General features: G+C 51.5%; 1 protein-coding gene across 1 annotated transcript in view; it reads right to left on the bottom strand.

Moving 5' to 3' along the window:
• The window catches only part of FBXO34 (F-box protein 34), a 60083-nt gene extending 48608 nt beyond the window's left edge, over positions 1–11475 (bottom strand). Inside the window, 1 exon segment of the mRNA XM_015412094.1 lies at positions 11403–11475. The gene's annotated coding sequence lies outside the window, so the exon portion shown is untranslated.
• Between the last annotated feature and the right edge of the window lie 4001 nt (positions 11476–15476).

The raw sequence follows: 15476 nt of genomic DNA, 5'->3' as shown, positions 1-15476 counted from the left end.
GATTAGAGTCCGCGCACTTAACCACTACACCAAACTGGCTTAGAACGGATAAAAGGAAGCACTTCTTCACCCAAAGAGTCATGAACCTCTGGAATTCACTACTGTGGGAAGTGGCAGCGGCTACAAGCATAGACAGCTTCCAGTGGGGATTGGATAAACACAATAAAGCAGAGGTCCATCAGTGGCTATTAGCCGCAAGGTACAGATGTAACTCTTTGTCTGGGGAAGGGATGTTCTGTCTTCTTGGTGCTTGGGGGGCAACAGGGAGCGGTGGCGCAGGCATTACAATGCCTGCTGTTAACATCTGGACGAACAGCCGGAAGGCTGTTCGATTCCCCACCGCGGCCGGGTTGAGCCCCCGGCCCTCGTCCCAGCTCCCGCTAACCCAGCGGCTCTGTTAACATCAGAGGAATGGGTACCTGCCTTAGATGGCAGGGGGCACCCCCCTCCCTTCCCAGCCTTGTGCTGGTGATTGGCAGTAAAAAGAAAAGTGAAGGAAAAGATCGAGTCGGCGGCAGCAAGCGAGGAAAAGAAATGGCGGCGGCAGAGAAACGGCGAAAGGCGACCAGAACGGCGGTGACTGGCTCGAGCAGTGGTGAAGGCGGAGCCGAGGGCGGAGTTGGTCGTAGAGTTGGAGCGACGCCAGAACGCGGGACGCAGCGCGGCAGGAGCCGCTTGGATGTTGCCGAGGCTGCGCCCGAGGAGAGATACGCCGCTCCAAAAAAGAATAACAGCCAGCTCGTCCAGTCGATAGCAGCCGGGTCGCAGGACAACATCAACAGCAACAACTCACACCAAGAAAAAGCTGCCGAAGGAACACCGTGCTGTATTAGGGGTGCTGGTAGGTGGTCCCCCCCCCCACACCATATGTGGCCCTAGATAGGTATTAGCTACTATACAGTAGCACATTGTAAACCGCCCTGAGACCCGCTAGGGGTTAAGGGCGGTATATAAATCACCTGTAAATAAAAAATAAATAAATAAAGTTCCTGGGCAATAAAGTAAACAGAGGACTTCTAAGTTGTAGAAGGATATACCCTCGAGACCAGGGGTAGCCGAACTGGGTACTTTAAAAGCGTTCTCAAAGCCACCACCTCCCTGGCCGGCTTGGAGAAAGCATCTGTCTCTTTAAATGTCATCATCAATATCCGTTTTTACCCCTTCTGTTTTTATTTCTGGCAGTCTTATTTAATGTTAATATTCATAAAAAGCAAATTTGCATATTTCCCAATAGAAGAAGAGCAGAGATTGGATTTATACCCCTGCCCTTCACTACCCAAAGGAGTCTCAGAGCGGCTTACAATCTCCTTTCCCTTCCCCTCCCCACAACAGACACCCTGTGGGGTAGGTGGGGCTGAGAGAGCTCTTGACAGAAACTGCTCTTTTTCAAGGACAGCTCTTGTCAGAACTACGGCTTGCCCAAGGTCATCCAGCCAGGTGCAAGTGGAGGAGTGGGTAATCAAACCTGATTAGAGTCCGCGCACTTAACCACTACACCAAACTGGCTCACATGTGTGTAATATTTGTGTGTAATATTTGTTCATGTCTTGCGGCTCTCAGACATCTGATGTTACTTCTATGTGGCTCTTATGTTAAGTAAGTCTGGCCACCCCTGCTAGCCAATTCTCTCTCTCTCTCTCTCTCTCTCTCTCTCTCTCTCTCTCTCTCTCAGAACCGAACCTGTTAATTCCAAGCGCTTAGAACCGTCTAGTTACATCATTAACACCGATCCCCTCCCTGATCCTCTGAACTGCTGACGAACCTGGCAGAGAAAACTAATTTGGATTTAAACGATCCACCCGCGTTAAGGGACAGTGAATTCCACGGAAACGAGAATTTCATTTTTGAACTTTCTGCATTTCCCTTCCTTGCCCCGAAAAGCAGCTTGAGGTGACTGAATTCTGAGATGCCACAACCGAAAGTTGTTGACGTGATAAACATGACTATTTATGTATTTGTTATTTAAAACATTTTAATGTCACCTTTCTACCCGAGCGGGGCCCGCCAGTCAGAGGACACGTAAAAATCAATAAAACAATTAAAAACATTTGAACTTTTAAAATAATTCAATAAAAACACCTAAACCCCACGGGAACCGAGGAGGGCCAATGACCGTTATTGGGGGTATGTCAAACAAAATAAAGAAGTCTTCACCCACTGGTGGAAGTGATAAAGGGAGACATAAGAACATAAGAGAAGCCATGTTGGATCAGACCACTGGCTCATCCAGCCCAACACTCTGTCACACAGTGGTCAAAACCCAGGGGCCATTGGGAGGTCCACCAGGGGGGCCAGAACCCTAGAAGCCCTCCCATGGTCCCCCCCCCCAAGCACCAAGAATACAGAGCATAAGAACATAACGGAAGCCATGTTGGATCTGGCCAGTGGCCCATCCAGTCCAACACTCCATGTCACATAGTGACCAAAAGCCAGGGGCCATTAGGAGGTCCACCAGGGGGGGCAGAACTCCAAAAACCCTCCCATGGTTTGCCCCCCCAAGCACCAAGAATACAGAGCAGAAGAACATAAGGGAAGCCATGTTGAATCTGGCCAATGGCCCAGCCAGTCCAACACTCTGTGTCACACAGTGGCCAAAAACCAGGTGCCATCATGAGGTCCACCAGTGGGGTCAGAAGCCCTCCCACCATTGCATCCCCATGAGGCCAAGAATACAGAGCAGAAGAACATAAGGGAAGCCATGTTGAATCTGGCCAATGGCCCAGCCAGTCCAACACTCTGTGTCACACAGTGGCCAAAACCCAGGGGCCACCAGGAGGTCCACCAGAGGGGCCAGAACTCCAGAAGCCCTCCCACTGTTGCCCCCCAAGCACCAAGAAGACAGAGCATCACTGCCCCAGACGGAGAGTTCCTATCTATACCTTGTGGCTAAGAGCCACTGATGGTCCTCTGCTCCATATGTTTATCCGATCCCCTCTTGAAGCTGTCCATGCTTGTGGCCCAAGGGCATCACACCTAAGATTACTGCTCAATCTTAGGTGGCTGAATGCCACTTGTCCCTCTAAGAAGTTGGACACTGACTGCTTGGGGGGTCACGGAACTCTTTCAGCATGCCAGAGTCTCGCTCGTCACTGGGATTGACAGGCAAATCTTTCTGGGGAGGGAGCTCCAAAGTTTTGGTGCCACAACCAAAAGGGCCCTTTCTCGGGTCGCCATCTGCCTAGCCTGCGACAGCAGAAGCAGCCACCATCGAGACAACATCTACGTCTCAAACAGCTACCAAGTTCACCCCCAAACAAAGGACCAACGTTCCCCTTTTTACCACCACTACTCGATTCCCTTTTAAATAACCCACAGATTCCCAAAGGACATGAGAGAGTGCACGCGCCTTCACGGTTCCCACAGAGCCGGAGCCGCTACTGAGAAGGCCGAGGGAAAGGGCAGAGGTCGCCCCCACAAGCTTGCAAGGGAGGGGGGGGGGACATGCCAAAGGCCGTTCTTGCGGCAAAGCCAGAACAAAGGGCTTAACCGGCTGGCTCAAAGCGGCTTCAAAACCACACACCTCCCGTGTTTGCGACCGGAGGATATGCTAGAAAACAAGTACCACTTCCACGCACAGGGATGTCAGTCCGTAGCGCTGAGAAAGATCACCCCGCGGCAGTTAATCATCCTCTTCCAAGGGTTAATGCTTCTTTCAGAGGATAAAAGTTCCCGTTCTGTAAAGAACTCAATTAACTTCTCTCCAGAGTGTCGGGCGCAGGGCTTCAGATCTCCAGCGACGTTTGAGGTTTCTCGTACAGAGTGCAAAAAACTCAGCATCAGAAAGGTTTCAGATCCTTGCAGATCTGACATCTCTCTGTGCGGGAGAGCTCCTTTCTTGCTCGCCTGAGACGGGGAAGGAGGGCCGGCCCCCAAAAAGCAGCACGTGGCTCGCAAGGTGATATTGTGGTGGCCGCGCCCCCCTCCCTCCCTCAGGTTACAGACGCAAGCAGGATGCCAGCGGAGGGAAGCGAGAGCGCGGCATTTCACGCAAGTCTGAGCTGGCGCTGGAATTTATGCCGCCGGTCTGCTCGACAGGTTTTTTCTGTCCTGCACCCCGGCTGCTGTGGCGGCGAACGTATTGCCTGCCTGACAATCGCCGTTTGTCTTTGTCACGCAAATGGTGGTGGTGGCGGCGGTGGCGGTGAACCGCGTGATCCCGTGGTTTTAAATCATGTTGCTGGCTGCGGAGGCTGGCGGGGTACGGATTTTCAGAGAAAATAAACGTCTCCCACAAAATGCCCGGAAGGGTGCGATCGGGGCCAGGGGCTGCTGGACACCTGCATCCCTTACAAAAGGAAGGTTAGAGAGATGGTAGGCTGCCTACCTTTCCACAACCACAGAGCCATGATGCCAGAGTGGGGAAGCCGTTTCTCTCCCGTTTGCTTGCACGCTAAGCTAAGCTGGAACTGGCTGACAAGGGGCTTTGGACCAACGCAGGCGGCCCCCAGCAGGCTTAGGAAGTTGGGCCCCTTTAAAGGTAAAGGTCTCCCTTGCTCAAAAGCCAGTTGAATCCGACTCTAGGGTTGCGGTGCTCATCTCCGTTTCAAAGCAGAAGAGCCAGTGCTGTCCGAAGACGTTTCCGTGGTCATGTGGCCGGCATGACTAAACACCAAGGCGCACGGAACGCTGTTACCTTCCCACCGAAGTGGTCCCTATTTATCTACTTGCAATTTCTTGCTTTCGAACTGCTAGGTTGGCAGGAGCTGGAACTAGAGACGGGAGCTCACTCCGTCATGCGGCACACTCGGGTCTCGAACTGAACTACCGACCTTCCACAGCCTGCAGTTCAGCGTCTTAATCACTTGAGCCACCGCAGCTCCTTGGGCCCCTTTGCTCTGCAATAAAAGATCACCACCAAGCACTTTGACTATTACTAAATCTAAACAGAAACATATGACCTGGAAGGGGCCATACAGGCCATCTAGTCCAGTGATGGCGAACCTTTGAGAGACCGAGTGCCCAAACTGCGACCTAAAACCCACTTCTTTATCGCAAAGTGCCAACACGGCAATTTAACCTGAATGCTGAGGTTTTACTTTAGAAAAAACAACTCATACATTAACCTAAGATGTTCCAAACAAAGTAAGGAAAGCAATCCCAAATGCTTTCATTTACTTAAAATTATTTGGCAGAGAATTCGACACTTTAATGATGGTCTGGGCCTGGCTGGGGCAATGGCACGCGTGCCCACAGAGAGGGCTCTAAGTGCCACCTCTGGCACCTGTGCCACAGGTTCGCCACCACTGATTCTAGTCCAACCCCTTGCTCAATGCAGGATCAGCCTAGAGCATACCTGACAAGTGAAGAGAAGGGATTGGATTTATACCCCGCCCTTCACTCGGAGTCTCAGAGCAGCTTACAGTCTCCTTTCCCTTCCCTTCCCCACAACAGACACCCTTTGAGGTATGTGGGGACTGGGAGAGCTCTTTCAAGGATTGTTCTTGAGAGAACAGCTCTGAGAGAACATGTGGCTGACCCAAGGTCACCCAGCTGGCTGCATGCGAAGAAGAAAAAGAAGAGATTGGATTTATACCTTGCCCTTCACTTGGAGTCTCAGAGCGGCTGACAATCTCCTTTCCCTTCCCCTCCCCACAACAGACACCCTCTGAGGCAGGTGGGGCTGAGAGAGCTCTGACAGAAACGGCTTTTTCAAGGACAGCTCTTGTCAGAATTATGGCTTGCCCAAGGTCATCCAGCAGCTGCGAGTGGAGGAGTGGGGAATCAAACCCGGTTCTCCCAGATTAACCACGCTGCTTAACCACGACACCAAACCGCTACACCAAAGTGTTCGTCCAGCTGCTGCTTGAAGACTGCCAGGGAGGGGGAGCTCACCACCCCCCCAGGCGGCCCATTCCACTGCTGAACTACTCTATCTGTAAAAAAAAAAAATCCTAATATCCTGATGGTATTTATACCTTTAATCTAAACCCATTCTTGAGAGTCCTCTCCTCCGCTGCCAAGAGGAACCGCTCCCTGCCCTCCTCTGAGTGATGGCCCTTCAAATCCTTCAAGAGAGTCATCCTGTCCCCCCTCAACCTCTTCTTCTCCAGACTGAACCTTCCGAAGTCCCTCAGCCTTTCCTCACAGGGCTTCCTGGTCTCCAGGCCCCCGATCATCCTCGTCCCTCTCCTCTGCACCCGCTCCATTCTGTCCACATCCTTTTTGAAGGGAGGCCTCCAGAACTGCACACAAGACTCCAGGTGCGTCCTGACAGCGGGACTATGGAATCCTGTGATCTGGGTGTTATACCTCTGTTGATACACCCCAAGATCACATTAGCCTCTTTTGTCGCTGCATCACACTGACTGCTCATATTTAGTTTACATTCCACCTGTACTCCCAAGGTCTTGTTCACACACACGCACAGCTACCCAGAAGTGTACCCTCCATCCAGTATGTGTGCTTCTCATTTTTGTTACCCAGACATAGAACTCCGCACTTATCCTTGCTGAACTGCACCTTGTTCACATCCACCCACTTTTCCAATATCTTCAGATCTTGTTCACTTCTATCTGCATCTTTTGGGGTGTTCAAATGGGTATTTGTATAGGCTTTTACAACGTTCAAACTTATGGTTTTATTGTCTTACTGGGTTTTATGCATGGGCTCTTGCCCCTTGTAAGCCGCCCTGAGCTCGCTTGCGGGGAAGGCGGGGTAAAAATGCCTAAATAATTTTTTTTAAAAAAAAATAAAATAAAATAAAAGCATACCACAGAGCCAGTATGGTGCGGTGCTTGAGAGTGTCAGACCAGAATCCGGGAGACCCAGGTTCGAATCCCGACTCCACCGAGGAAATTTGCTGGCTGGCTTCTGGGCCATTCCCAGACTCTCAGCCTAACTTATCTCACAGGGGTGTCGTCCACTGCCTGGTCCTTTTTAAGTGGAGATTCCGGGGACTGAACCTGGGACCCTCTGCATACTAGGGTCTCAGGCAGAGGTCTTTTTGCATACCAGGGTCTCAGGTCAAGGTCTTTCACATCACCTACGGCCTGGTCCTTTTAACTGGGGAGGCCAGGGATTGAACCTGGGACCTTCTGCATATCAGAGTCTCAGGTAAAGGTCTTTCACATCACCTACTGCCTGGTCCTTTTCACTAGGGAGGCCAAGGATTGAACCTGGGACCTTCTGGATACCAGAGTCTCAGGCAGAGGTCTTTCACATCACCTATTGCCTGGGCCTTTTAAAAAACATCACCTACTGCCTGGTCCTTTTAACTAGGGAGACCAGGGATTGAACCAGGGACCTTCTGCATACCAGGGTCTCAGGGAGAGGTCCTTCACACCACCTACTGCCTGGTCCTTTCAACTGGAGCACGTGCTCTAGCCGCTGAGCCACAGCCCCTCCCCAAAGCAGATGAAGCCAAGGTGTGATCTCTCTAGTCCTAGACCAGGGGTCTGCAACCTTTAAGACATAAAGAGCCACTTGGACCCGTTTCCGACGGAAAAAAAAAACCGGGAGCCAGACAACCATTGCGACATTTAAAACAAATATAACACTGCATATATTGTTTCTTACCTTAATGCTATATACAGGATCGTGCCCACTCTTTCTCTCGGTCTCTGGCTCATGCCCCGCTCTTTCTCTCGGTCTCTGGCTCACGCAAGCGCGCTGGGTCGCCGCGTGACGCTGGAGGGCGAAATGAAGGAGACGCCTCACGCTCGCCCGCCCGCGCGCCGCGTGCGAGGACCCTAACCCTCAACGATCGGGGGCCCGGCCAGGCCGCGCGCCTGTCCGCAGCCCCGCGTCCCCCCCCTCCGCCGCCTGTCACAGTCACCTCCCGGAGCTGCAGCAAACATTCCAAAGAGCCGCATGCGGCTCCGGAGCCACGGGTTGCTGACCTATGTCCTAGACCAACACTCTAACCAGTACCCCGCACTGCCTCTCCCTCTGGCTCCTCCCCTTGAAGGGAAGGGCTGCCCCTGCTTCTCCGAAAAAAAGAAACATACCTGCAATGCAGCAAGAGGGACTGAAGAGCTGTAGCTCCGCTCTCCTTCTCTGCCCCCCTTCAAGCGGGACACGCTCCCTTATATGGGGCGGGGGTTTAAACCTCGTCCGCCCGCTCAGATCCGAGCGCCGGCTGCCAGGAGGGACATTATCGCTACTGATATGGCCAGAACAGCTGCTTCTCTTCAGGGAACACCTTGCTCGCTTCTGTCTGATAGCACCGTGGCCGTGGAAAACGCGGCGAAGTCCAAGAGGCTTGAAGGCTACAGGAAAAGCCAGCCGAGATTGTGCAGCGGCCGGGAAGGGCTGTAACAACAAGACGTTCGGCACCTGCCCGAGCTGCACTGGAACATGCAGAGGAGTTGCCGGATTGGTGTCGTGGTTAAGTGCGCGGACTCTAATCTGGGAGAACCAGGTTTGATTCCCCACTCCTCCACTTGCACCTGCTGGATGACCTTGGGCAAGCCGTAGTTCTGATAAGAGCTGTCCTTGAAAAAGAGCCGTTTCTGTCAGAGCTCTCTCAGCCCCACCTCCCTCACAGGGTGTCTGTGGTGGGGAGGGGAAGGGAAAGGGGTTTGTCGGCCGCTCTGAGACTCCTTGGGGTAATGAAGGGCAGGGTATAAATCCAATCTCTTCTTCTTCTTCTTTTACCTCACAGGGTGTCTGTTGTGGGGAGGGGAAGGGAAAGGAGTTTGTAAGCTGCTCTGAGACTTCTTAGGGTAGTGAAGGGCAGGGTATAAATCCAATCTCCTCTTGTTCTTGTTCTTCTTCTTCTTTTCCATTTCTGGCGGTGAGCTTTATGGGGTATCGATCTGCCCCTTTTATGAATCATTGCTGTAATCTGCCTGCAGCACAGCAGATAGGGCAGGCTGCAAATCAAGAAGGGGGGGGGGACTAAAAGCTGGTTTGTTTTCCAGAAATTTAGACTTGAAGGTTCCTTCTAGCACACCTAGAGAGGTACCAAATGTTGACTTTCTCCAGAACAAGGGAGTCTTTTGGCACCTTAACAGCAAACGCATGAACGTTTGAGCGTTAGAGGCCATTCTGTTAGATGAACGCACAGTGGTCTCTGGTTCACAAAAGCATAATGGCAGGTGTCTTTACCTGTCATTATTTGGCCACGGCAAGCTAACACAGCTTCTATACTGGGATTTCTCTCTCCAGGCTGCATATCCGAGATCCAACCTTTTTAGCCACGCATTAAGGACATGAGAAGAGCCCCGCTGGATCAGACCAGTGGTCCATCCAGTCCAGCATCCTGTCTCACACAGTGGCCAAAACAGTTCCTCTGGAGGGCTAACCACAGGCCATGGAGGCCGAGGCCTTTCCCTGATGTTACCTCCTGGCACTGGGATTCAGAGGTTGACCGCCTCTGAACATGGAGCTTCCCTTAAGTCACCATATAGTAGCCACTGATAGAGCCCTTCCCACGAATCTGTCTAATCCCATTTTAAAGCCGTCTATGCCTGTGGCCATCGTTACATCCTCTGGCAGCGAACTCCACATTTTAATCACTCATTATATAAATTATTATTTCCTTTTGTCCGTCCTTAATCTACTGCCCATCAGCCTCATTGGATGCCCTCGGAGTTCTAGCGCTTTGGGAGAAGGAGAAATGAAGGGCCGCACTCTACAATTCCTCTCTGCAAACAGCAGAGGCTGGCGCCAGCTGAAGAATCCACTCTTAGAAGGGAATCAGAGGGCACAATACCCAAACAAGTTAATCACGTGGCAAACCGCCCCTGGGCCGTGCCATTACAGATCATAGGGAAAGGAATCATATGACTGAATACATCTCCATATAGATGCACCTAAGTAGTTATGCAATACAACTGTCTGCATTAACACGCCATGTTTAATATTCGTGCTTTCTTCAGACGTCAGCTTTGTTTCAAACTTCTGCAATCCTAGTCCTATTACGTTGCTTATCAGACATGCCATCCTATGGACTGCATTGATTTACGTTGTGTAATCCACCTTGAGTCTTGGTGAGAAAGGCGGACTATAAATGACATTAAAAATGTGAAAAGAGAAGAATCAAAGCAGCATTCAGCAGTATAAGTGGTATGGTCTAGGAACATTTCATTCTACAGTCCCGCAATCGGCAAACAGCCAGGGGAAGGAGAAAAGGGTTTTCTCACCTAGCCCCGTTCCCAATTTGTGCATTTTATCTGCTAAAATCTTCCTGTGGCAGGTCAATGATTATTATTTAGAAGGAGGAGGAGATTGGATTTATACCCCGCCCTTCACTACCCGAAGGAGTCTCAGAGCGGCTTACAATCTCCTTTCCCTTCCTCTCCCCACAACAGACGCCCTGTGAGATAGGTGGGGCTGAAAGAGCTCTTTCGAGAACTGCTCTTTCGAGAACAGCTCTGAGAGAACTTGTGACTGACCCAAGGTCACACCAGCAGATGCATGAGAAGTCGGAAATCAAACTCGATTCTCCCAGATTAGAGTCCGCTGCTCTTAACCACTACACCCAACTGCACTGCGCTCTTAACCACTGCACCAAATTACAAAATCTGTACCCTGCCTTCCTGCCCTCCCAAGGTCCACCAAGGGGGCTAGTGATTTAAATCAGACATGATAAAATTTGGGATTTTAAAAAATCACACTTTAAAAACCACTAAAACCAAACCCCGCTCCCCAAACACACATCGGTAAAACAAAAAACAGAATTAAAATACGTCCAAAACATAAAAAACAGCAATTCAGACACTGGTAAGGAAGGAGGGATCGGTTGAGGGAATGCCAAAGGAAACAAACAAAAAAAAAACTGGCGGAAGTCAGCAACAGAAGGAGAGAGACCAATCCCCCTTGGGAGGGAGTTCCAGAGCTTTGTGACACCTTCCACCACCCGAAATAGTACACTCCAGGAACTGCTTGACCGTTTGACCGTGCAAGGAATAGCATGTCTAGAGAGTCTCGCGGTCGGCCAAGAACTGGGACAGCGCCTAGATGGGTCTTGGCAGGGCCTTTGGCAGGCAAGCACTATCTCAACAAGTGGTGGTGGGGGGGAGAAAGTTTCTTTGTTGTTTGGCCAAAGCGACAGGGCTTGGCTCCCGACCAGGCCCAAACAAAAACCCACCCGTACCCAGTGACCTGCATTCCCAGCCGGAATAAAGAGAGGCCGGAATAAAGAGAGGCATTTGGGTGCTCAGATTACTGTACAAACAGCGATTAAACGGTCCAGCCGTGCACAAGAAATGTTTTCCCCTTCGTGTGGGCTGCGAAACACAACCATTCCAAACCGTCTCTGAAAAGGGCAGGCGGGTCGAGAGAAGAGCCCTGCGGGGTTTGAGTGTCTCTGAGCGAGAAATGGGTTACGTTTCCCAAAAAAACTGTTTCTTTTAGGGACCCGTTTGTCCGATATACACACGGCAGCCCCAGAGACTCCCAGAAACAAGGAATTTAAGAAGTGGGGCGGGGGGGGGGACTCCAGTAAGTTAATGATCTACCCGCTTGTAATTGAAGCTTCCTCGTTGGCTCCCACCGACTGGTTCCGCAGACGTTATTTACACATCCTCCGACACAAGGGATCCAAAGGCCAGCCAATAAAATGGGAAAGTTAATGCTTGCGTGAAATCTGAAAACATTTCCCTGTATTTCCACCGCCCACGCCACACGCACACGCCTCCCGATGCAAAGATACGGCGACTGGCTAACACGTCAGCGTCGTGCTTTCCTAGGAAGTGGATTGTGAAACGGCCCGAGTCTCTGGAACGAGATGGGAGGGAGATTTATTCTAACCCTCCGGTGGAACAACAAACCCAGCTGGGTTAATAGTCCGAGTTGCGCTGGAAGCCGCCTGCGAGTTATTACACTGAGGGTGGGGCGTGGTGGAACGATAAGACCTGAACTTGCCTTTGAAGTTTGCTTAGACATGCGGAATACAATTAAATGTGGCTCTGAAACCGGACCCGGCTGATGGATAATCCCATGCTGTTTATTATAGAATTGGCTGGGTCGCTTGGCAGAAGCAAAGCCACCTGCCCGTGGTCGCCATTTCAGCTGCGGGTGCTAGAGAAGGAGGGTGGCGAAATGCTTCCAAGGCCCTCCCCCAGAAACTGGCTTTTATTGTACTGCTGACGCAATGGTCATAAACGAACTTGACAAAAATGGCGCCTCGGGATTTGGGGAGTCCTAACCAACCCTCCATGTTCAGAGGCAGCCAACCTATGAACCACAGTACCAGGAAGCAACATTAGAGGAAGGCCTCGGCCTTGATGCCCTGCTGTTTGGACCTCCGGAGTAACTCGTCGGAAACTGAGAGACAGGATGCTGGACTAGGCGGACCACTGGTTTGATCCAGCTTAGCTCTTCTGATGTTCTTACGAAGGTCTCGGCCTGTATGCCCTTGTTAGCTCTCCAGAGGAACTGGTTTGGCCACTTGTGTGAGACAGGAGGCTGGGCTAGATGGACCGTTGGTCTGATCCAGCAGGGCTCATCTGATGTTCTTGCAAAGGCCTCGGCCTCTCTGCCCTGTTGTCGGTCCTCCAGAGGAACTGGTTGGCCACTTGTGTGAGACAGGAGGCTGGGCTAGAGGGACCGCTGGTCTGATCCAGCAGGGCTCATCTGACGTTCTTATGAAGGCCTCGGCCTCTCTGCCCGGTTGTTGGCCCTCCAGAGGAACTGGGTGGCCACTGTGTGAGAGAGGAGGCTGGACTAGATGGGCCACTGGTCTGATCCAGCAGGGCTCATCTGATGTTCTAACGAAGGCCTCAGCCTCTCTGCCATGTTGTTGGCCCTCCGGAGGAACTGGTTGGCCACTGTGTGAGACAGGAGGCTGGACTAGATGGATGGGCCACTGGTCTGATCCAGAAGGGCTCATCTGATGTTTTAATGAAGGCCTCGGCCTCTCTGCCCTGTTGTTGGCCCTCCAGAGGAACTGGCTGGCCACTGTGTGAGACAGGAGGCTGGACTAGATGCTGATCCAGCAGGGCTCTTCTGATGTTCTTCTGATTCTTTGCATTAATAGTTCTGGGGATGGGGAACCATTTGACCCCCTAAAATGGTTAGCGGTACAGGTTGCTACGCCGGACACAAACGCGCTAATGAAAAGGCATCTGGGAAAATACACAATTGCGGGAAGAGCAGGATTTTCTCTCTATACTCTCAGGTCCAGAATTTCACCCTTTTCTTTTGTTTCAAAAACCATAAAGAGATTCATGTTCCGTCTCTTGCTTGGAGGACGCGGATCCAAAGCACTGACCTAGCTTGGCACTCCCTCTAAGTTTAACCAGAAGCCACCGGGACTCCCATCCAAGCCTCTGGCTTTAACAACTCCATTCACACCCACTCGGTTCTTTCCCACGGAACCGGGCCCGCAGCCACAAACGCCGGCTGATTCATACACGGCCTCTCCTCCTTTGTTACCACTGTGCATTTCCTCCCCGCATCTGCCAAGGCTGCAGAACGTCGACTGTTGATGGCTCAGTCTGCAAGGAGCCACCCTATCTATTCAACCGTATACCCAGGAGGCAAAGGATTAACCATTACGGTGTTGTGCACATGTACACAAGCTTCCAACAGCTGGAGAGAAATACAGCCGGGCCGCTTCTGTGACACATGCAGATGTTTCAGAAGTCAGGTGATCTTTCCAATCCAATGACACTTTTAAATCAGCAGAGCTTTGTTAAGTGATGGCTGACTACACGGGAAGCACAAATCCTCAGCAAGAACGCAGGGATGACATCATTCCCGCCCAAGAAACACTCATCCAGAGCTGGAAGGAGATACCATGCTGAACATCCCTGTTTTGTTCTGGCCCTTCTCCAGTTTATCCTTACAACAACCCTGTGAGGTAGGTTAGGCCGAGAGTGTGTGAGTGGCTCAAGTTCACCCAGCGAGCTTCCATGGCATGAGTTGGGATTCAAACCTGAGTCTCCCGCATCTTAGTCCGACACTACACCACGCCGGCTCTCTGGGCAAACAGAATCATAGAATGTTAGAGGGAAGGGACCTTGCAGGTCATCTAGTCCAACCCCCTGCACTCTGCAGGAGCATGGCTGAAAGATAGCCCTGCAACATACCCGAAAGATGGTCGTCCAGCCTCCGCTTGGAAACGTCCAGCGAAGAAGCATCCACCATCCACAATGCCTGGCAAAAGAGCTCCGTTTTCGCGGCCCTGCGGAAGGTCCCGCAGGGCCCTGATCTCATCCGGAAGCTCATTCCAGTAAGCTGGAGCTGCCACAGAAAAGGCCCCGGTCCTGGTCGATACCAGCCTGGCGTCCTCAGGACCAGGGAGGGCCAGACGATTTTGTGACCCCCACACCGCAGTGCTCTCTGGGGAACATACGGGGAAAGGCGGTCCCTCAGGTAGGCAGGTCCCTGACCATAAAGGGCTTTAAAGGTCAAAACCGGAACCTTGAAGCGAATCCGGTATGTTATTGGCATACCGGATTCGCTTCAAGTCTGGAGCAGCAGAAAAGAGCCAGAGTCCGGGAGCACCTTAAAGACTCAACAAAATCAGTGGCAGGGGAGGAGCTTTCGTGAGTCACGGATCACTCCTTCTAGAATCATAGAACGTTAGAGCTGGAAGGGACCTTGCAGGTCATCTAGTCCAACTACCTGCACTCTGCAGGAGCACAGCTGAAAGACAGCTCTACATACCTACAACATACCTGAAAGATGGTCTGGATTCTAAAAGGAGTGAGCCTCCGCTTGGAAACGTCCAGCGAAGGAGCATCCACCACTTCCTGAGGCAGTCTGTTCCACTGCTTAACCACTCTTACAGTCAGGAAGTTTCTCCTGATATTTAGCCGGTAACGACTCCCTTGTAATTTCCGCCCATTAGATCTAGTCTTGCAATCCGGAGCAGGAGAGAATAGACCCGTTCCATCTTCTACAGGACAGCCCTTCAGATATTTGTAGACTGCAATCATGTCCCCTCTAAGCCTTCTCTTTCTCAGGCTAAACAGACCCAACTCTTTCAGCCTTTCCTCATAAGACTCGGATTCCAGCCCTCTCACCATCCCGGTCGCCCCCTTCTGGACACGCTCGAGCTTGTCAACATCCTTCCTAAAATGTGGTGCCCAAAACTGGACATGGTACTCCAGGTGAGGCCTGACCATAGCAGAATAGAGTGGAACGACCACCTCCCGTGATCTGGACATAACGCTTCCGTTAAGGCACCCTAAGATTGCATTAGCTTTCTTCGCAGTCACATTGCACTGCGGGCTCATGTTGAGCTCCATGCAGAAGCCCAACTTGTTATTATTTCCGATGTCTTCTTCCCAAACTGTGCATGCTGACTCTTCTCAGTTTTGAAGGACATCTAAGCACAGATGGTGGTAGAAAAGGGATGTCACAGGTCTAGCCTTTTGTGTGGGTGTTAAATGCCATCGCGTCGCTTCCAACTCAAGGCAACTCTTATGAATCAATCACCTCCAAGACATCCTACGGTTAACAGCCTTGCTCAGATCTTGCATCCTGAGGGTCACGGCTTCTTTGGTTGGGTCCATCCATCTCAGGTTCGGTCCTCCTCTTTTTCTCCTGCCTTCGACTTTCCCCAGCATTATTGTCCTTTCCAG

This window comes from Gekko japonicus, unplaced genomic scaffold (genome assembly GCF_001447785.1).
Source record: "Gekko japonicus isolate JY-2015 unplaced genomic scaffold, Gekko_japonicus_V1.1 scaffold1515, whole genome shotgun sequence".
Lineage (NCBI taxonomy): Eukaryota > Metazoa > Chordata > Lepidosauria > Squamata > Gekkonidae > Gekko > Gekko japonicus.
Note: the sequence above shows the minus strand (reverse complement) of the source record. Positions and strands in the feature narration are given on the sequence as shown.